The sequence below is a fragment of the Phascolarctos cinereus genome, unplaced genomic scaffold, assembly GCF_003287225.1.
Source record: "Phascolarctos cinereus isolate Bilbo 61053 unplaced genomic scaffold, phaCin_HiC Scaffold_3;HRSCAF=262, whole genome shotgun sequence".
Classification (NCBI taxonomy): Eukaryota; Metazoa; Chordata; class Mammalia; order Diprotodontia; family Phascolarctidae; genus Phascolarctos; species Phascolarctos cinereus.
The window spans coordinates 66,739,321-66,763,149 of record NW_027555736.1 but is presented as its reverse complement, the minus strand read 5'-3'; the positions used below and the strand labels follow the sequence as shown (position 1 = coordinate 66,763,149).

General features: G+C 42.0%; 1 protein-coding gene across 3 annotated transcripts in view; it reads right to left on the bottom strand.

Moving 5' to 3' along the window:
* Positions 1 to 23,829, bottom strand: part of GRAMD2A (GRAM domain containing 2A) — an 82,409-nt gene that overhangs the window by 40,558 nt on the left and 18,022 nt on the right. The window lies entirely within an intron of this gene.

Genomic DNA, 23,829 nt, shown 5'->3' with positions numbered 1-23,829 from the left:
TTCTCACTCCTGACAGTTATGGCACTGTCTCAAGTCCCTTCTGGGCACATTCTAATTTGTCAATGTCCTTTCTAAAATGTGGTCATCAAACTGTGCATAGTGTCTTAGATGTGACTTGACTAGGGCAGAATACAGTAGGACCACGACCTTCCTTTTCCTGGACACTAGATTTCTAATTTAATGTTGCCTAAATTCAACTTAAATTTTCTAGCTGCTAGGTTTTCCTGCTGTTTCATACTAAGCTTGAAGTCTACCGCTAAATCTCCAAGCCTTTTTCAAGTGGACTGTCGTCTAGTCTTGTTTCCTCAAACCTATATTCCCAAAGTTGTTTTTTTCAAACTGAATTGTAAGACTTCACATTTTCATTTCACTTAGGTGACATGAATTCCTCTCCCCATACCCTGAGATCTGCACGTTTCCCAGCTACTACCCAGCTTAGTATTGGTGGTGTTGTTCAGTCATTTCATTGTCTGACTCTTGGTGACCCCATTTGGGGTTTTCTTGGCAAAGATAATGGAGTGGTTTGCCATTTCCTTCTTCAGCTCATTTTACAGATGAAGAACTGAGGCAAACAGGGTTAAGGGTCGGTCACACAACTAGTAAGTGTCTGATGCTGGATTTGAACTCAGGAAGATGAGTGTTCCCAGTTGCCATTCCTGGTTTGGTGTCAAGAGGGTCATAATGGCAGCTCTATGAGAAGAGGCACAAAGCTGCCTCCTCTGAAGTAAAGAAAGAAGAGGGTGAGGGGTGGGGTAGGAGAAAGAGAGATGGAGGAAGATCAAAGCCTGAGTAATAGGTCTGGAGGCCTGACTTCCTGAGAACTCTTCTTTTCAGTTTAAATGTTCATTGTGACTCAAATCCTTGAGCAAAGAATACTGTGCCATGAACAACAACAACAACAACAACACCAAAAAAACCATTTGAGAACCACTGTTCTAGCTGATCAAAACCTTATTTGATCCCATTCCAGACAAACAACCCATCAGCTGCTCCCCCCAGCTTTATGGAATCTGCAATTTAACAAGCATGATTGATATATGGCTTCATCCAAGTCACTTATTTAAAATGTTGAATAGTGCAGGACCAAGGACAGAGTTCTATGGCACTCCACTAGAGACTTTCATATAATTTCACACTAATTCCCAGTTAGTTGTTTAGCTCTAAATCCACTTCACCATACTGTCATCCAGCCTACATCTCTCCATCTTGCCCAGAATGATTTTATAAAAAAAAATTTGTCGGGGCAGCTAGGTGGTACAGTGGATAGAGCTCCAGCCTTGGAGTCAGGAGGACCTGAGTTCAAATTCAGCCTCAGACACATAACACTTACTAGCTGTGTGACTCTGGGCAAGTCACTTAACCCCAATTACCTCACCAAAAAAAAAATTGTCAAATATATTACCTATATTATTTCTCTGATTAATGTGGTTTCACAGTTTATGTTTCACATTGACAGGTAAGAGAAAGAAGGTATTAAAAGAAAAAAGAAGAAGCTTCCAAGGATTATCATGGCCTTGATGAGTCAACAGATCCTGATAACAGACAGGTACCCTGAGTATACTATATAGGAATGGCAGGATAACAAGGGGAAAGGGGAAAGGTGTGGACCTGTAATTTCATCAGTTGTGGGAAACACCAATGTAGAAACTCCCTCTACCAGCACAAATCAGCCATTAACTTCTAATTTAGAGTCTTAATCAACTGAGGCACTGAGAGATTGAGCTCAGGATCACCCAACTTATATGTGACAAAGAAGGAATTTGAACCCAGGTCTTCCTGATTCCAAGGCCTGCCCTCAGTCCACTATAGCAGGCTGTTTCCCCAAAGGTATTACCCCAATTATTGCACATTGGCCAAAACCATACTGAATAATACGCCCTTCTACACCTTGCACCCCACCAAAAAAAAAAAAAGCTAGTAGAATATGGAAACATTGGAAGGGTGAGCAACGGCAATATGGGCCTAAACATGTGTTTAATGAGGAAAGAAGAGGTGAGAAGATGACTATGGAAGAATTTTCCTCTTTCTCTTCTAATCCTCATTTAGATGAAACACTTCCCCAGATACTGGTTAACTTTTGCATACCATTATTTGCAATATTCAGAAACTTCATAGATATTGAATAATGACCATAGCAAAATAATCACTGTATCCCCAGGTCTGAAGGGCTGTGACATGGCCATCAGCTGACCCTCATCTCCCCTGAACAAAGGGCAAGAAGAAATTGGCTTGATTCTCAGTAAGGGTCTACTGTACAACAGAAAGGCAGAGATTGAGTAGTATCACAGGGCAGGCAGATAATGGAGAATGACAAACAGAGATGTTGAGAGATGGAGGAGGGGAAAGGTAGACAGAGACAAACCCAGATAAGAAAAATAAAGGAGGAACTAGAGAAAGAGCAAAGGACAGTTGGAAGGGTCCTGAGTAACTAAGCATAGAGGAGAACAAACTTAGGAAGACATGATGACTGTCTTCAAGTATTTGAAGGGATCAGACTTCTTCCTTGTGGCTTCATGGGGGGAACTAGGACCAAGAGATTGGGGGTGGGGAGAGGGAAAGCGAGGGAGGCAAATTTCACCTCAATAAAAGGAAGATGTTCTTAACAAATAGTTTTCCAAAATGAAGTGGATCAATCCAGCTAAACTTCAATCAACTCTCCCTCTGTCTCCTAAACCTGTTTCTGTTCTTCAACCTTCAAAAGAAGGCCCCATTCTTAGGGTGGAAGGCCACCCTTCATTCCTCTTGCTCTTGCCTATTTCCTCTTGTCCTCAGGCTCAGAGGTCACTGAAATTTTCGTCACCATTAAAGGCTGATGCCCCCACACCAGCTTTCTCTTCTCAGCTGGTCAGTCCCATTGAGATTTACCTTGGTTAGAAAGGAATGGGGGAGGTGTCCTACTTAGAGGCAGAGGGCCCCAAGAGGCCCGAGGCCTGAGGCAGGAATTCCTTCCCCAGGCAGCCACCTAAAGAGCTGAGCTGCCAGAGCCCAGAGCCAAGAAAGTGAGAGGCTGGCCCCTGCTGCTCTGAAACAGGCCATTGTCAACTGCTGGCAGAGAAAGACTGAATAACCACAGCCGGAGAAACTACAGTAGGCTCAGTCTGTCCTTGGTCCCCTGTGAGGGAACCTAGATGGAGCCAGGAGGAGAGTTAAGCTTCTCTAAACCCACACAGTCCTCTCCTGTATGGATAGTGGCAGTCAATGGGGACTTATCCAAGCCTGGCTGCCTCAAAGACAGAAAAGTCACCTTCTTAAAAATCAGGAGTCATCTTCCTGGAAGCCATATAAGTTGGATAGGTCTCTCTAACCAGTAGAATTGTTTTTTTTTTTAAATGAGTTATTGGAATTATGTTAGCATCCCTTCATATGCAAGGGCTCCTGCAAGGACTGGGGACTCTTCTTAACTCTGGCTTTTGGAACTTCCTTTTGGCTATCACCCCTCCCCCTCCACCCCAGGAATGAACCATAGCATTGAAAGAGACCTTAGAGAAAATCTAGTCCAATGCTCACCTTCTGTTCCACCCCTCACCAAGGCATGAATCCCTGCCATAATAGTCCAACAAATGATCACACAGGTCTCTGTCTGAGCACCTCCAGTAATGAGGAACTCATCCTCTCACAAAGTGATCCACCTTACATTGTTAAAAACAAAACAAAAAACCGCCCTTCTGTTTACTGAGCTAAAATCCCCCTCCTGTAAATTCCAGCTATTGGTCCTAGTTTTCCCCCGTGGAGGCACACTAAGTCTGATTCCCTCTGACCACACTTCAAAAATTTGAAGGCAGTTAACATGTCCCCTTAAGTCTTTCTGTAGCTCTATGCTAAGATCATCTATAATTCCTTCAACTGATTCTCAAAGGACATGGTTTCATTCTGTTCTGAATTAGTTCTAGATCAGAGGTCCTTAACCTTTAGCATGTCCTGAACCCCTTTGGCAGTCTAGTATGGAGCTTTTACCAGAGCAAGGTTTTTAAGCAATTGAAAGAAAAGCTAGATTTCAGTTAGAGATGAGCGAAAATGAAGATGCCATTTTTTTCCTATTTAAGTTTATAGATCCTCTGAAATTTACTTGTTGACTTCAGATTCTAGATGATCAGTTTCTCCCAATAGGTGGCCCCAGCACTGGACAGTGTAGGGTCATTTTACAGTCTCTCTTACAGCAGGGATCCCGAGCCAACAAGTCCCTTCTCCCAATGTGAAGAAGTCCATTTTATGGGATAGTGAAGCAGACTTCTTTCTCAAAGGATCTGAACTTGACCGTCTTGTCACGTGGGTTCAGTCAATGTTTACCCCAAGCTCAGTTTCCTCAACCAAATAATAAGCTCCCCAAGGGTAAGACCATGTCCCCTCCTATCTCACCCTGACATAGGCAAGTCCCAACCAGGCACTCCAGCGGATTTAAAATACTGCCTGACTAAAGGAATGTTGGGGCAGTAGAGTTGGTGCACAGAGTGCTGCGCCTGGAGTCAGGAAGACTCTCCTTCTTAAGTTCAAATCTGGCCTCAGACGCTTAGTAGCTATGTGACCCTGGGCGAATCACTTAACCCTCTTTGCCTCAGTTTCTTCATCTATAAAATGAGCTGGAGAAGGAAATGGCAAACCACTTCAGTATCTTTGCCAAGAAAACCCCAAATAGGGTCACCAAGCATTAGACACAACTGAAAATGACTGAAAAAAAGAAAAGTTGCTGGGCTGGATGTGAGATGAGGATGGTATTGAAAGGAAGACTTTCAGGTTTATGGTCACCAGTGGTCTTTTCCCTGAATGTAAACCCAACCAGGTTTTAATCTAAATTCAGGATGGAAGAGGAAGGGAAAAAACCCTTGCCAGATCAAATCATTCCCCATCAGGCCTGTTTCAACTTTCCATTCATTGGCTGTAGCAACATTTGTTTATTTAACAAATACTAGAAAGAGCACTTGACTAGGAGTCGGGACACCTCACTAGGTTATACTTGGCTCTGCGTTTACAAAACTATGTGACATTGCGCAAGTCACTTCTCTCCCCTCTGAGCTTCAGTTTCCTCATCTGTAAAATGGGGATGATCTAATACTATTTATCTCCCATATGGTAAGTATCAAAATGAGAGTGTAAATCGTTTTTGTAAACTATAAAGCACCATATGAACAGCAGGTCATGGTGGTGGTGGAAGTAGCACCCTTGGTGGTAAAGCGAAGTGAAATGAGATGATCCCTAGGTGACCTTCTGATGCTCTAATTCTAGGAGATGACCTTGCTGGACTCGGCAAGGGATCAGTCAACGCAAGAGTCTATGCTGCCTGCTGTGGGTAAGCAGGACAGAAATGTGACTGGGGCCACCCCACCCCTTTTACCTTCTGTGCTTCCCCCACCCTCCACTACATCAAGTTGCCCTTTTCTGGTACCCGATGTCACCTGGTTTGGGGGAGGGTGGGGTGGGGAAGTCTCCTCCCTTCTCTCCACTGTGGTATTCTCCCGGGACTGTTTCCTTGAATGAGGGCCCCAGTGGTTTTCTACAGATCTTGAGACATCTCTCTGACTGCTCTGCCCCACTGGCACAGCAGCATTCCCTCCATCTCCTCTCTCTATCCCTGCTTGCTAGCTGCTCAAGAAGCTAAAAGACTGAATTTCAGGAAGTGATCTCGAAACACAACAAGACAAAAATACAGTACATCTCATCTGAAACAGAATACCCATTTAATTAAGGGGAGGCTGGCACTGAATTCTGGTTGAGTTGTGATGCAAATGTGAATAGGAAATTGTATCAAACTCAAGCAGTCCTGGGAGTGAGGACCACTACAGTGACGGTGAAAATGCCAATCAACCATTGCCCTGCAAGGATGGTAGAATCTTAGATTGAGACCAGGGGTTCTTAATCCTTTTTGTGCCCTGGACCCCTATGGCAGTGGCTGGTGTAGCCTGTCAACCCCTTCTCAGAATAATGCTTTTAAATGCATAAGATAAAATATTTAGGATTATAAAAGAAATCAATTTATACTGAGAGTTATAATTTTAAAAAAAACTCACAGAGCCTGTTTAAAACCCCTGATAACAGCTAATATTTATATAGCATTTACTATATGCCTGTGCTTTTACAGTTATTACCCCATTTGATCTTCAGAACAACCCTTCGAGAGAGGTGCTAGTAATTATCTCCATTTTACAGATGAGCAAACAGAGGTTAAGTGGTCGCATTGTACCTAGGGTCACACAGCTAGCAAATGTCTGAGGTTGATTTGAACATAGGTTTTCCTGACTCCAGACTCGATGCTCCTTCTGCCGTGCCACCCAGCTACCTGATCTAGAGCTGAAAGAGAGGAGAACCCTGGCCAGTGGCCACGGCTCTGTTGGTATTTAGGGTGGGGGAAGTCAAGGATTGAGGCAGGGCAGGGAGGCATCAATGATATGATGACCCAGGTTCAATAGACCTGGGGTTGGAATAAAGTCACTTAGCCCTGTAAAGCAATTTAGCGCTCCCCATCAATTTATCCTGTCTCTGAGTAATGAGGTTGGGGATAGATCAGATAAGGTGGGGTGGATTTTAATTATTCACATGGCAGGGGCTAAGAATGCTTCATATGGATCACAAGCCACATCACCATATCCACATCTGGATAGACCTCCTTCTCTGGGGTTAGAGCTGCCCACAGATGCTCCCCCTGCCCCGCCCCTTCCTTTCCTTCTCTTTCTCCCACTTGCTACTGTGAGGCTTGTATCTAGGAACCTCTGTCAGAGAAGAAAAGAAAACCATGGGGGATGTCAGTCCTGTTTCTGAATTTAGCTGCAGATTAGAGGCCACAAATCCTCCACCTAATCCTGCCTGCTCCAGAGCAGGGCACAGAGGAGAAAAGCTATTCTCTCCATCACCGGTACATTAGATGAAAACTTACCTCTAAATCCTAGATCCCTAAAACAGTAGTCTGTGGAATGGGGGAAAAGGGAGGAGCCCTCACTTAATGGGAAACCACAGAAAGGTAACCCTTTTTCTCTGGATCCTAGTAAAGTTTACATAGGAAAGACAGCTATAGAGGCAGAATCCTGTCTAGTGACACCTTTGAGTTGAAGAAAGAGACACAGAGAGAGAGAGAGTAAGGATGCTGATCTGCTAGTTTTTTAAGTAAGTATACCCTAGAGATCTCCACTCTTCTGACATCCCTTCTCTTTCTCTCCCCACCCCCATTCCTAACAGTCCTATGACCATCCTGCAAAAGCCATGCTTTAACTATTGAAAAAGCTGATCATTTAAGGTATAAGCCTTCCAAGGGGCATTTTTCTTTTTTTAAGTTTTAATTGATGTCTTCTGTTTCTTACATTGCAATAATAGTAATAACAACTAAGGTTTATATAGTGCTTACTATGTGCCAGGCACTGTGCTAAGCACTTTATAGTTATCTTATTTGATTCTCACAATAATTCTGGGAGGCAGGTGCTATTATTTCCCCATTTGTCAGATGAGGAAACTGAGGCAAACAGAGATAAAATAACTTACCCAGGGTCACACAGGTTAGTAAGCTTCTGAGGGCACATTTGAACTCAGATCTTCCTGACTCCAGGCCTGGCACTCTACTGACTGTGCCACCTAATGTTATCATAATTATCCCCAGTATCCTTTCCTCTTCCCTTCCCCCTCCCAGAGAGTTATCCCATATAACAAATAGTGGGGGGGGTTTTAAGAGGAAAAGAAATCAGCACAACTGATCAATACATTGAAAACGTCCAAAAATATGTGCAACGTATGATGCCTGTGGACCTCCCACTTCCATGAAGAAGTGAGTTGCGAATGTCCTTTCGTTTCTCTTCATTTGAGTCCTGTTTGATCTTTGCAGTTTTATTACATTTGCTTTTGCTTTTTTTTTTTGGTATGTGTTTGTTCTTTCTATTTGCTTTGTAGTAATTATTGTGCATATTGTTTCCTTGGTTTTACTTGCTCCACTCTACGTCATTTCGTGTAAACTATTCCCTGCTTCTCTATTTATCACATATATAAAGCACAGTAACATTTCATTCTATTCATGTACCACAATTTGTTTAGCCATTCCCCAACCAATGGGCATTTACTCTGTTTCCAATTCTTTGCTATAATAAAAAGTGCTGCTATAAATATTTTGAGATAGATGGAGACTTTTCTTATCAATAGCTTCCTCCAGTAATGGAGTCTCTAGTTCAAAGAGTATGGATATCTTGGTCACTTTATTTACATAATTCCAAACTGCTTTCAAAATTGGTTGTACCATTTCATAGCTCCACCAACAATGTATTAGTATGCTTATAATCTCACAATCTCTCCAACATTGAGTATTGCCATTTTTTGTCATCTTTGCCAGTTTGCAGGGTGGAAGGTAAAACCTAGGAGTTGTCCTTATATTTTTAAGTTTCTCTTATTAGCGATTATGAGCATTCTTTCAAGTGGTTGTGAATACTTTGCAATTCTTCTTTCAATAGCTATTTGTTTATATCCTTTGACCACTTATTTGTTGGGGAATGGCTATTAGTTTTATATTAATTCTTTATATATCTTGGATACCATACCTTTTTCAGAGAAATTTAATAAAAATTTTTTTGAAACAAAATACAAATATTCCCATTTAACCACTTCCCTTCTTATCCTGGGTGTATTATTTTTTTTTTCTGTTTGCTTTTCCAAATCATGAAATCAAAGTTACCCATTTTATCTTTTGTAATTAACTCAGCCTCTCTGGGGAGCATTTTCATGATCACAAGGGATTCCGAGAGATAGAAAAAAACCTTGCCAGAGGTGGGGAACCAAATAAATGATGCTCTAATGGGGAATTCAGAGACCATATAAAGTCAGTGGATATAGTATTACTTACTTTAGGTGCACATCAAATAAAATTATATTGGTTCTCACTTATCAAACTAAACTCTGAGGATATCAGTTAAGCCAATTTTTCAGACACAAGATGTCACCCTGAAGTCCCAAAGGTTTCTATTTCCTCAGTCCTATACATTATCCAAGTTCCCATCCATATACATGTGCATGCTACTTTCTGATTACATTACCATTCCAAGAGAGATATACACCAACATTTAAGAGCTATTAATAGATTATTATGAATATCTATTATTAGAAGAGGGAAGATTAACTCTATTGGACTGGATAAAAGCCCAGTTAGGATTTATGTCCCACACCTACTTCTCCCTCAGTAGTGCTACGCCTACCTAAGGCCTCAGGATTCTTCTCCCTTTCCTCTTCCTGCCTCTATCATCTTTTGTCTTATCCCCAGTTCATCAAAAGCCTTCTTCCCCTAGCTTAGACTCAGATTAGACAGCTGCAACAAAGACATTTCAATATGTACAGTGATCAGTTTCCATAGGAACTCAGCAATCAGTACAGCCCAGCCCACGGACCACTTGGGAGTACCCATTGTCACAAACACACCTGAAATTGTATAGGCCTCAGGAAACCTCGTGGTTCTTTTGTGTTCCTAGTTTAAATCAGTCCCCTAATAATTTACATGTGCCCTGATCCATCCCCCTGATTTTGAAAAGCAGAAGACAAAACTCCTGCTGAATAAAGACAACTCCCCCCTCTACTTCATAAATGTGCAGAAGCATCTAGATTGTGCCCTGTGACAACGATGTGCTAATGCTACAATTTATGATTTAGCACCTGGGACTAGACCTGTGGGCACAGGTATTCGGTAAAAACCAAAACCCAAACCATTAAGAGACAAATGCTGCTGTACACAGCAGAGAACAAAAGAAAACTTACAAGGAAGCAAAGACTGACGGCTCTCAACACAACGCATGGTATTATACAGGCATTTTTGAAATGAAAATTTATTGCTGTATATTTTGGAATCCTCTCTTATGTTCTGCTGTGCATATAACAATGCTTTTTTTCTTTTCTTATTTTGCATTTAAGTTTATATTTATTTTTCTTTTCTTATCATGTATATAAGTTGTAGTTACAAAATTTTAAAAAGAGAAAAAATAAATTTAAAAAAGAGACAAATGCTGCATCTGTCTTGGCTGCTCATTGTCCTAGTGACCCTCTTACAGATGTCAATTTCGTTTAAAAAAAAATATGGCTGTGAGCACAAGTACTGTAGATGTTATCTAACCAGGGAAGAATATAGCAAGATTATCACCAAATGTCCCAGAAAGTTAGGGAAGGTTCAGGCCCTAAACCTGGTATGAACCCTCTATGTAAAGGGTCCTAAGACCAAAAAGTTTGAGAATCTCTGGTCTAGGTGTTTGTAACCAATGGTCCCCAAGATATTGGATTGCTACCTCATCACTAGTTCCTACAGATACTAGATCACTACCTCATCTATTTTCTAGCTGTGTGACCATAGGTAGATAATTTAGCTTCTCTGAGCCTCAGTTGGCTTATCTGTAAAATACATATGATAGCAATGCTCATTGTACCTCATGGGGTGATGAGAAATGCCATTTCTTTAAGCCTTCAAGTGCTGTAAAAATGCAGTTTGTTATTTGCTCTGAATACATAGCTGAGAACCTGTGTGTCTTCACAATATCAGGAACGACAATTAAAGCCCTCCAGCCTACTAACACCCACATTTTCCACTACTTCCTGCCCCTGCCGCATAGACACTGGCACAAAGGGTATGCCAGACCTTCTCCTGGTTGGCCCTATCCTCTGGTCACACCAGCCCCCAAAGCCTTCTCATTGGCACAGATACTCAGGTCACACTAGGACACTACTGGGAAACACCACTCCAGGGGAACGCTAGGCCCTGGACTATGATGGGAAATGAACAAAAGCTTCATATTTTTTTTTCTGCCTTAAATACACAGATGCTTTTCTTTCTAACATAAGGAAACAGCATGACTGGCCACAGAGAAATGCCTGTGGGGATAGAGAGGGGGCTGGGCAGAGATTGATACCATATTCCCTTGCTTCTGAGAGTAAGCCAGCTTTAGGAAATGGGACATTCCTAATGACTGACACAGGGAGGAAACTGGCACTAAGGCTCTTCAGGAAGCTTAATTAACAAGGCAACGGCAAACAGAATAACAAGGCAATGGACACAAACAGAACAGACGTGCGCCTCTCCCCACCCCCCACCTTCCCCAACCCCCCAAACTAGCCAGCCGAGCTAGAGCTCAGCCACGGTCTGATGAGGCAGAGGAGGAGAAGGTCTGTGGTCAGTGCCATGTGAACTGAGTTACAGACTTTTTCTTGGACCACATACTGATGTGGTTTCTGATCAGAGGCCTCTGAGAGCCCCAGCTATGTTTCCAGGCGAGAATCTGGTCATTCAAGTCTACAAACATGAATCCCACATTCATTGGGGAAATAAAAGGTCACTGTCATCCTGAGCCTGTCTGCCTGCCTTCCTGACACTGAAAACAGAAAGGAGGGAAGCAGCCGAAGCCACTGGGGCTTAGCCACTCATCAAAATATCATGTGTCTCACAAGACCAAGAAATGAAGCCTGTGCTGTGATGGGGGCTTCCTAAACCATCTTCTGACCTTCCACCATCATTTTGTTTCTGAGAACATAGTCTAATCTCTGACCATATGTGGAGAGGTTTGAGGAAACTGACTTATTTGGTCTTGAAAGAGCATGGTACAAGAAGGAAGCAGAAAACCTAGGTGGTTTTTTTTTTCCTAATTCTCATTCTGCTGCGAACTTCAATGGCTCCATGCATTTGAGCAAATCATTTAACTCTCTAGGTCTCAGTTTCCACATCTGTAAAACAGAGATAATTCACATTTTCCATATTTCATATACAAACACCTGAAGGTCCTGTGATTTCCTTAGAGCAAGGAACTCTGATCATCAGATTGACAATTTTGTAAATCCTGGGGGCTTATTAAGTTACCTATACAGAGTTATCTAGCTAGGAAATACCAGAGATGAGATTTGAACCCAGGACTTCCTGACTCCAAGCCCAGCATCCATCCACTTTGCTACACTACTCCTTGATGTCCTTGAAAAACGATCACCTGCCCTCTTACTAAAGACCTCAGGGGATGGGAAACCCTCTATCTCCTAAGGAATTCCATTCCACTTTTAGACAGCTGTAATTGTTACCAACTCCAAACTGTCAATCTCATGGGGTCCCCAAATGAGAACATGTAGATGACAAATTTTGAAAACTGTTAAGTGCTACATAAAAGTGAGATGTCATCATCAGAAACACAACCTCGGAGATCAGCTGCTGAGACCCATAGGCAGCAGAACAGACTCCATTTCAAAATATGTGGAGAGACAAGGGAGAAAACACCCCATTCCCCCATATCCCTATACTTTCCCCTCCCCAGCATGCATTCCAAGTGAGGGAGTGGAAGTGGATGTGGGGGGAAGAGGGAGGTTGTCAAGGGTAAGACCTACTTCTGTAACACAGTAGCCCCTGCTTTTACCCTTAAAGACCACCTAGTCTCCAGTGGTCAAAGATCTGGGATATCATGCCAGAGAATTCCCCAGGCCCTCACTTAGGCTGTGAAATGGTGAAGAGTGGAATCATCTGTCTCTTTAAGTTCTGCTTTTCTTCAGAACTTCCTCCCATTCTACTGATTTGTCTCTCCTGTATTATATTTCAATTTGTACTGTAGTAATTTTTTTTACACCTATTATAGCCTTACTACTCCTCACTAGATTGTGAACTACTTGAATACAAATGCTGGCTTATTCACCTTGTCTCCCCAACAGTACCTAGCAGAGTGTACTGCGTATGTTATTGGGGTGGGGTCACAGGTTCCCCACTCTTGCATTAGATACTCAAATATTTATTAAATGAACAAATGACCTCAGAATCAGGTGATTTTATAGGCTTACAACACTTCGTTGTAATCGAGACCCATAAAAAATATTCCTGGAGCCAACTTATCAATAAAGCTCTCTGTAGTCTGGGACATGGGCCTTTGCCATCCTTCAGTCAAGGCCAGCCTCACTCTAGTACACATCTTCCTCACTTACTACCTCTGTGACCTTGTATAGGTAACTTCATTATTTTGGCCTTCAGTTTCCTCAACTGTAAAATGAATGGAGTGACCAGATGGCTTCTGAGGGCCCTTTCTTTCTTTTTTTTATTAATTTATTTTGATTTATCAACAATCACTTCCATATGCTTTTGAGTTGAAAATTTTTCTCCCTCTTCCCCCCCCCTCCCCAAGACAGCACACAATCTGATATAGGCTTTACATTTACATACTCATTAAACATATTTTCACATTAGTGAAGTTGTAAGTAAAAATTAAAACTAATAGGAGGAACCATCAGAAAGATGAAACAAAACTCAACAGAAGGTAAAAATTAAGTGAGAGCGATTCGACTTCCATAGTTCTTTCTTTGGATGTGGACAGCATTTTCCATCCTGAGGCCTCTGGAGATGTCTTAGATCCTCATAATGCTGAGAAGGGTTCAGTTTAACAATCTTAGTCATTGCATAACGTGACTGTTATTGTGTACAAAGTCCTCTGAGGGCCCTTTCAACTCTAAATCTATTAACCTAGAATTCTGTGACATGCTTTGATCTAGGCAGGATAGTCAATGTATACTAACATCTCAGAGCTGGAAGAGACTTCAGAGGTCACTTGGTCTAATCCATCTACAACACCCTAACAAGGGATCATCTGCCCTGACCTTTTATGATAGACATTCTCACAGGAGCCTTACAGAAGAAGCAAGACATTGAAGGACTAAAGAAAGAGAAGGGGGCAGCTAGGTGGCACAGTGGATAGAGTGCAAGTCCTGGAGGCTGGGGAAGGCAGGAGGACCAGAACAAGATAGAATTTTAACACAGTAAACTTTCGAACTATATAAATATGACTAATACTTTCAGTTTGGGGCATTCTATTTTGGAAGACTATTAACAAGTTGGCGCACATCCTGAGAATGGGGAAAGGGCTCAAAGCCATGCCTGAAGAAAAGGCTTGAGGAAGCTCAATTTTAAGGATTTGAAAGACTGTCTCCTGGAAGGACTGTTTCTCCTCACAAGGAGCAATGGATGGAAGTTGCAGAGAAGCAGGTTTCAGCTTGATAAGAGGAAAAATTTACCAACAGCTAGAGCTGCTAAAAATGGAAGAGGGTGAGGCAGTATCTGTTCTTATCAGTTCTTATCTGATGACTCCTCAGTCTACCGAAGGTGATGCAAGTCTTTGGCATTTGGAATGAGGTGAGTGGGGGCTAGGTTGGTTCTCTGAAGTGAAGGGGAGGAGTTGATCTCTGCAGTAAAGTCAGTGTTTCTTCCCCATTTAGATACTGGTTCTGAATGAGTAGGTGGGGTCTATTGCATGGAAACTGGTTTTACTATTGGAATACAGGTATAATTGGGTAGGCAGAAAGAATTCAGAACTAGACAATATCTTTAACCTAGAGCTACCTACTGCTTCTCTATCCAGCAGTAGGGAGCCTGCGGCCTCATGTGGCCTTCTAGGTCCTTGGGTGGGGCCTTTTGACTGAGTCCAAGTTTTACAGAACAAATCCTTTTATCAAGGTGATTTGTTCTGTGAAGTTTGGATTCAGTTGAAGGGCCACACTTAAGGACCTAGAGGGCCACGTGTGGCCTCAAAACTGCAGGTTCCCCTCCTCTGTTAACTAGGCCCAACTCTGGGGCTGCTTTACTCCCATGCCTCAGGTTGGTTTTCAGTGCTCTGGCCAGGGTAGAGGCAGGAAGGTTTGGTTGGGATGGAACACAGCCCTTGTGGGTGGATTGTGCTCCATTCAGCCTGTGAACTTTGTGTAGGTAGATCTGTGAGCTCATCTACTTGGCCTGAGATTCTGAAAGCTTCTCATCTGAGCTCTCTCTTGCTTTAGGCTCCAATCCTTTGCTCCTACTTTTTTTCTCTTCCTTTGTTGTTGTTGTTCAGTCATTTCAATAGTGTCTGACTCTTTGTGAACCCATTTGGCATTTTCTCGGCACGGATACTGGAATGGTTTGCCATTTCCTTCTCCAGTTCATTTTACAGATGAGGAAACTGAGACAAACAGAGGTAAGTGACTTGCTCAGGGTCACACAGCTAATAAGTGCTGAGGCCAGATTTGAATTCGGGGAGATGAATCTTTGGGATGGTTTATATGTGATTTGTAGGTTCCCTGTGCTATCTTACTTCCTGCTATTGCTAATTTATATGGACTACTTATAAACTTACTATACTGACTAGAGAGGGCTGCCTTTGAATCCTTTTTTACCTTCGAATCCTTTTCGCTGATTATTTGTATGCCTTCTGTGCTGTTTGCCCCACACCCTCTGTGCCTTATTAAAGTGTGATTGCAACCTTATTTCCTGCTGCCATCACGGACTTTCCTGGTGAGTACCCAAAGCACCCGGGCAAGCCTGCCCCCCTCCCATTTTATAAAGTAATTACCAATTAATTTACAAAACACCTTCCTCACAATAGCTCCAATTAAGCACGATCTTCATTTTTTACAGATGATGAAACTGAGGCTCAGAGTGCTTCAATGACTTACATCTTCCCCCAGTCCCCCACTTCCTCTAACTTCCTGTTTCTATTGAGGGTACCTCCATCTCTCCAGTCACCCTGGTTTATAGCATCAGAATAATTCTACCTCAACTCCCATATTTAATCAGTTTCCTACATGACATACCTTACATCCATCCTCTTTTCTTTGCTTGAATCATACGGCTACCACTCTAGTTCAGGCCCTTGCCAGATCTTACCTGGACTATTGCAATAACTTAATTGGTCTCCCTGTCTCCAAACCCTTCCCTCTTCATTCTGTCCACTACATAATTTCCTAATTGCTATTCCTAAAACTGAGGTTACTCCCCTACTCAAGAAGCTTCAGTGGCTCCTTGTTACTCCCAGGATAAAGTATAAATTGTTCTATTTGCTTTTTAAAGCTCCCCCCACTCTGGATGTTGGCAGTGGAATGTAAGCTATGGAGATAAAATTAATGAAGAGAGAAAAAGGACAATGAGAAATAAAAGAGGACCCTGGCATTATACACACCCTGGTTAAAATTCTTATTACATCTTTCCTGGACTATTTCAATAACTACCGAATGAGTCTTGCTACTATGAGTCTCTCCCTCATCTGATACATTCTAGACCCTACTACCAGATTAAATGACCTCATGGCAGTGATGTGACACAATGGATAGGAAGTCAGGAAGATGAGCTCAAGTTCTGCTTCAGATACTTAGGACTGTATGACCCTGGACAAGTCACTTAACTCTCTCAAACTCCATTTTTTCCACCTGGAAAATGAGGATAATATCCTAAATGCCAAGGATGTTGTGAGGATCCAACAAGATGACACATGAAGTTCCTCACAAACCTTTAAGTGCTGTATAAAGGCTAGCTACTAGTAGGTAATCACCTCCAATCATATCACTCCCCTATTCCCCAGAATGGATTTCCATTAACTACTACAGAAGATCCACGCTCCTTAGCATGGCAGTCAAGGCCCTTCAGATCTGGCCCCCATCTACCTTTCCAACCTTACCGTCCACTACTTCTCTCCATGCATTCGATGCTCCAGACAAAATTGTCTCCACAATATGCCCCGAAGCTTTCTGCCTTAGTTCCTGTTCATGCCATTCCTTATGGCTAGAATGGTTGACCTCCATAAAGGACCACAATTATCTCAGTCACCTGCTAGGAGTAAGTGGGGCAGGGGAGCAGGGCTAGGAGCTTGGGACTCCTAAACAAAAGGTTTAGAACAGCTGCTGGGAGTAATGTGATAGGGAGTCAGCTGGAATGAAAGAAAAGAATTCCTTTGCCTGTGGCCCATTCTTTTCTCTACCCAGTCTCCCTAGCACCCCAAGTTGGGGTCTGATCCCTGATTTGCTTGCTGTTAATGGATAGGGGGACCTGGGGCGGGTAGGCTAAGCAGACAACTCCAGCTCGTGCACGGGAGCCTTCCCACAGGCTGACATGAAAACAGTGAAATTTAATAGGGATCAAAAAAATCTTCATAGAGTTAAAATAAAGTACTTGGGTTCAATAAATCAGCCTTACACACATAAGATGGGAAAGGACAAATTTCATAGAGGTTCCTATGAAAAAGATGACTATAATTCAATAAGCCTGTATTACGTGCCTACTAATAGGCCACGTGCTGGGCTGAAAGTCCAATAGGAAACAACTTGCAAGACATGGCTTCCCTCCAAACAAACAAAAATTAACAAAAGAGATAACTTGGCACTCATGGCTAGAGACCTGGCCTCGGTGGCCATGAGCTAGCCTTTATGGTTCTCTCTCAGTGCCCCAGGCACTTTATTAAGACTCAAAGTGTTTGAGACACATGCTCAACTGCTTCAGTGAAAAGACCAGCTCTTTATATCAATAAAATTGAAAGTCCTGTCGCATTTCCCATCCCCTTTCAAAAAAACCAAAAAAGTGCATACAAGCTTAGGCTGCAATAGATTGCTATATGAGCACATAATTACATCCTTCAATAGATGCATTATCTCATCAATGTGCCTTGCCGCAACCCAGTCTTACAGCAGATCTTAACCTTTCTACGCTTTCTTATTTTGCGCAATGCTTTTCCAAAGCCCCCTTATAAATCCTCTGCAGAAGATCCAGCCAACCTATTGGAGGAGACTTTCTAGATCTATTTTTAATTTTTATTTTATTTATTTTATTCTGAACTTAAGAAATAAAACATTTCCATAACATAGTAGAATAGAAAAAAAGTACATGAAACTGCAAATCTATTACATATAACTTGCTATTCCTTTTATTTTTAAATTTTTATTTTTTGGGGGGCTAGGCAATGGGGTTAAGTGACTTGCCCAGGGTCACACAGCTAGTAAGTGTTATGTGTCTAAGCTCAAATTTGAACTCAGGTCCTCCTGAATCCAGGCTGGTGCTCTATCCACTGTGCCACCTAACTTCCCCTATTCCTTTTAAATATGTAATAAAGTTATCATGTAACCTTCTTTTTTTTCTTTTTTCTTTCCTTTTTCCCCCCTCCACCTCCACCCTAGAGATGGCTACTATTGGATATTGCATAGGCATTGGCCCAACACAATATCCAGGCATTCTGGCCACCAGTTAGCTCCAAACTCTTGCTTTGAGATCAGACCACTTCTTTTCCTGATTGCATGATTCTTGAATGATATCTTTTATTGTGAAAGGCAATATGGCATGGCAGATAGAGAGCTGGTCTTGAAGCCAGGAAGATCTGGTTTCAAGTTCTGCCCCTGATACATATTGGCAACATGACTCTGGACAAGTCACTTAACTTCAGTAGTCTAGGCAATTCTCTAGGACTAGAAGTTGCAGAGAAGGAGCTGATCTAAATTCCAAGGGGAAGTTTGCTCCCTTGGGATGTCCTTATACCGATGGAAACACTGGCATAGTCCTTACCACCATCCCCGCTCCTATTTTTTATGCCCCTTCTTGGGCATTTGGTAATAAGATGGCATTTGGAAAACTGCATATCACTTTCAATACTCCCAGGCAATTCTCTAACATAAAAGACAATCTTTTTTTTTTTAAAACACCAATGTTTTTGCAGCCTGCTCACAAGTAATGAAATACACCAGTTTCTAAGGAATCAATAGAGTAATATTGACTCTAAAAAATTAATATTACAGGTCCCATTCTTCTCCAGGATGACTTCCAGCCTTCCTCTACCATGCTCTAGCTCTTCATCCTGAAGCTTCACTCCAGCCCTGGAATTCACACATTGAAAGTGCCCTCAGCCTCTGTTGCCTTTCCCTCTGATTGCTCCTTCCAGAAACTCTGTTTAAGGAGGGCACTCTGTTTAAGGTCAGCCAAGTCTCGCTCCTCTCCACACTCCTGGCTTTTCAGCTTCCTTCTTGTCTTTTCCAATTAGAATGTAAACTCCTTGAGGGCAGGAACTGTCTTTCTTTCTAGTTGTATTTGTATCCCGGGCATTTAGCAAAATATCTGGCATATAGAAAAACACTTACTAAATGCTCATTGATTGATTGTAGGTAACACAGTGTAATAGACATACACAAATGGGGATAAGTAGTGTGTAGCATATTACTAATGAATCAACAATCATATATTAAGTGACTTTTAGGTGCCAGGCACTAGGGACGGGAAGACAAGAAATGAAATAATTTTACTCTAAAGGAGCTTCTGGTGTATTGGGAGCGATATTATGTACCTATATGTATACACAAAACAATTATATACAAAATAAGTTTAAAATAAATACAAAGTGGCTTGAGAGGGAAACTACTAGCAGTTGGAGGGGGAAGGTTGGATTAGGATGGGCTTTATGTAGGAGGTGTTTGAAGGAAGTGAGGGATTCTCTGAGGTGGGGGGGGAATTCCAGGGATGGAGGTTAGCTAGTACAAAAATAAAGATGGGAGATGGAGTACCACGTATGGAAAACAGGGGCCCAGTTTGACTGGACTGCATTATACGGGAGGAGAACAAGGTACAAAGAGTCTGGAAGGATAGGTTGGGTCCAGGTTGTAAAAGCTTTAAAAGCCAAACAAAAGGCTTTCTATTTGATCCTGGAGGCATTAGGGAGCCGCCATAATTTGTTGAATAAGGGAGTGACTCGGTCAGATCTGCACTACAAAAATGACTTTGATATTTTATTATTGTTACTATTATTATTTCCAGAAAAAGAAGATCAAAATTCTCTTCTCATACTATGCATTAGTCAGACTACATCTGGAGCTTGTCTTCAGTCCTGAACACAATTTAAAAGGGGCACTGACAAACTGGATTGTATCAAGAGGAGGGCAAATGGGGATTGTAAGGGACCTTGAAACCATGTCATAGGAGGAACAGCTGAAGGAGCTAAGAAGGCTTATCCTATAGAAGAAACAATTTAGTGGAAGATATACTACTTATCTTCAAATATTTGACATGTAGAAGAGAGTGCCAGTTAGTCTCTGTGGGATTTCAGGAAACATGGCTAGGACCAGTGGGTAGAAGCAAACTTCAGCCTAATACTGGAACTTCATATAATTTTAATGGTCTGCCTTGTGAAGTACTAATTTCCCTGTCACTAAAAGTGTTCAAGGAGAGGCCAGATGATTATTTGTTAAGGATACTCTACAGAGGATTCTTGCATGTGTTAAAAGGTTAGATTTATGATTATTATCATTTAAAAGTTTACCAAGTGCTTTACATACATTATGTCACTTGAGCTTTCCTATGAATTAGGTGCTAGAGGTATTAATATAATTCCCACTTTACAAATAAAGAACCTAAGGAAGTTGCTGTCCAAAGCCCCATAGCTAACAAGACTCAAAGGTGAAATGTGAACTTGCCAGCCCATACCTCTGTCTACTCTGCCATGTATCCACTCAAATAACCTGGAAATATCCATCCCCTTGACTCGATGGCTTCTTGGACTCCAACGAGTCCATAATATCTAAGGAATAGGGAGAATCTGGGTAAAGGTAGAACATATGAATTTATACTTTGTGACCTTCTCCAGTAACCCTTGGCGGTTCGGAAGCAGAGGAAATTGCTGGAGGGAAGGCAATATCCAAGGCTGAGAATGTTTTGGGTGGATATAGAGGAAGGTTAAGGAAGCAAAAGATTTTTCATTGCTAGCAAGATTAAAATGGAAAAAACTGACCACTGGGGTCTAGGCTGGTTAGTGACATAAGCAAAGCTAGAAGGGGATAGCTAGACTGGAATAGGGAGGGTCAAAATATTGGAGGTTAAGATGAGGGGGTGGATCATTGTCAGTGTGAGTAAGGGAGGAGAAGGACTGGAGATGGTCAGCACTTGAGCCATTGGAGGTAGAGTAGTTTCAAGTGATGATAGAGTCCAAACTGACCATGATTGGTGGTAACTAAAGTAGAGATGAAGGCCACCATAGTTGAAAAATTCAAGGAACTGTGAGGCCAAGTATCCAATCCTGGACCTTTGGGAGGGAAGGGGGCTAAAATATGCTAAAAAGTAAAGGCAATTTTATAAGTTCAGGGTAGTGTTCTCCTGGGGAATGAGAGCATTGTCCAGGCTCAACTTGCTAGTCCAAGCTGGATTTTATCAGGGCAGCAAGAGAAGGGCAAGGCAGGAGGCAGAAATGGATTTTGGAGCAGATATCTAAAACTGGGAAAGTAGGTCTGGAATTAGGGAGGACACACGCTATAGGAGAATAGATGTTGGCAAACTAATTATTTGCTTGCCCATGGTAGCATTTTTTTATGGTGGTAGCATGCTAGCCAGGCCCCTTACCTGCTATATCATATTAGATGTTGCTATGGGTCATAACACCTGATTATTAATAGGGTCATTACTGTGGATGCTGAAGTCGTCAAGGATGGTATAGGTGATAGGGTGAAGAGAAAAACTCTAATGCTACTACTAAAGTCAGTGAGAGAGTGGCATCAAGGTCAATAGAAGGGTGACAAGGATAGAGAAGGGTGTGAAGAATGGCCTCCATATCAAAAAACTGAGTCATTTTGAGTATCTCTCTCTCCTTCATCAGGTCTTGCATCCTATAATCTACAGAAATCCTGGTGCATATAAATCCTGGGAATATTTATCAGTCACCAATGCTACCACATTTATTTTTTAATATACTACAACATGAAATCATAGATGCAACTAAGTACCTATTATTATAAACATTGAATTTTCTTTATTGACTAGAATGATCCAAAGCACAGCTCCTAGAACCAGAATGCTGATGTTTTCTGTAATTTCCCCTTAAAGGCAACATCAAGGTTGTATTTTTTTTTGGCACAGGTATGCCCTGTAAGCCTTTGCTCTGCCTAATATTTCTTCTGAACCACTAGAAATTATATCAACTGAACTATGGGGGTAGGAATGGAGTAGGAGGGTGCAGACCATTGTGCTTTGAGAGTATACAGACATTTCTACCCACACAGCATCTTTATTCTGTGAATATATTTAAGGAGAAGAAGCAATTTTAAACTAATGTTCATCATTCACAAAGCAATCATGTGTGGAGTTAGAGAGAAGAGTCGAGGAGGTCAAGCAGACACCACTACGGAAGTCTTGTACCCCCAGATGTCTTCTTTTTTCATTGTGTAGCAGGGTTCTCTGCTGGTATACCAGACTCTTGAAGAAATATATCCAGTGGAGCAGAGATCAGTGGAGTGGTATAGGGGGAGCAGGGGAAGGGATTTCCTTCCCCCCAAACTATCTCCTGTGCCTGAGTTGATTCACCACTTCAAGTATAGTCTTAGCGTGGTTCTGGAGGAGTCTCTAATCACTTTGTGACTTCGGGTTCAGCAGAATACCTATGTACCTATTAATATTGCCTAAGACTCCTTCCACCAGAAGGACCTGCCAAGAACCAGGAGCGTGGCAGTTTCAAAATTAAGTAATTAATAAAGCATAGCCATATCCCTACTGTTCGAAGTAACTGCCCTGCTAACATTGTTTCACCTACTTTAGCATCTTTTCAGAGAAACAATTAATGACTTTAGGTGAGGTAAGCCCACTAAAAAAAAAAACTGGTGGCGTTGGGACAAAGAAACTCACAGCTATTTCTTCCTCTGCCTTTCCCTACCTTGTCCTATGCCCTCTTTCTGGGATCAGAGCTCCCAGAGACCTTTTTATTGCTGAGTGGGAGAATCTATGCGAAGGAAAGTAAGCAGACATCCCTAATACATGCACTGTATCCCCACTATGGGCCCAGCAGTCTGTACACCCGAAGCCAGTAGTTTCCTGTGGCCATCACAACCTAAAATGAGGTATGAAGAGATCAACAGGTATGCTATTTCTCTAGGCTGAGTATTACTGACTTATAGAAGGCAGGACAAATAACCTATATGCATATGTAAAAAAACAGAAAAAAGTCCATTGCTATAGGAAACTTCAGAAGCTTACTAACACAAATGCATTTGCTTTGATTGCATCTACTCTTTAAGGAACATATATTTAATTCAATTAAATCAAGCACTGATTAAGCACCTGCTCAAAGTCAATGAGGGCACAGTGGGCAGAAAGTCAGAAAGACCTGAATTCAAATCCAGCCTCAGACACTTACTGTGTGACTCTGGCCAGGCCAATTAACCCTATTTGCTTCGGGTTTCCCATCTGTAAAATGAGTTGGAAAAGGAAACGGCAAACTACTCCAGTATCTTTGCCAAGAAAACCCCAAATGGGGTCACAGAGTTGGATGAAACTGAAACGATTCAACAACAAAATGTCAGTGACTATGCTTGTTGCTATGGATACAAAAATATTAAAAATGTCACAGCTCCTGCTCTCAGGGACATAGATAATCTAATAGGAGGAATAAAACATGCGCCCAAATAAATACCATACCAGAGATAATGTTTCACAGGCAAAAACAGAAATGGAAACAAAGTACTAGAAGAAAAATTTGAGGAGGGAGAGAGAAATGTCAGCTGTCAGAGACAGAGGGAATCCAGGAGAATGGAAGTCATGGCTAGTAGTCTGACAGTAAGGAGACATGATGTGAAGGGGAGCAATGTCAACATCAAAGGAGTTTGGAAAGGCAGGTTGGAGGCAAATTGTGTAAGGACTTAAACGCTAGGCTAAGAGGTTTGCATTTGACCATCAAGATAACAGGCAACCAGTGAAGGTTGAGCCATCAAATGATACATCAAGGCCTTAGAAAGATTATTTTGGGAACTGTGTAAAGGATGTAGTGGAGAGGAAAGGAGACTCTCAGTGTTGGAAGATACCTCAGAAAAAATAGTTGGGAGGTTGTTTTTAATAACCCAGAGTGAGAAGTAATAGGGGCCTGGAATAGGGTGGTGGAAGAGTGAGAGGAGAGGGGAGAGATGGGAGATGACAGAGTGATGGAAAAAGTAGCAAGACTTAGAAACTGTGTCAGTGTGAGAGGTGAGGGAAAGTGGAGAGCCAAAGATGACAGAATCACAACATCTTAGATTTTGAGAGGACCACAGGGACTATCTACTTCCAACTCATTCTTGAACAAGAATGCTCCTTATAACACGCCAACAAGTGATCATCCAGCCTTCACTTAAAGACTTACAGTGACA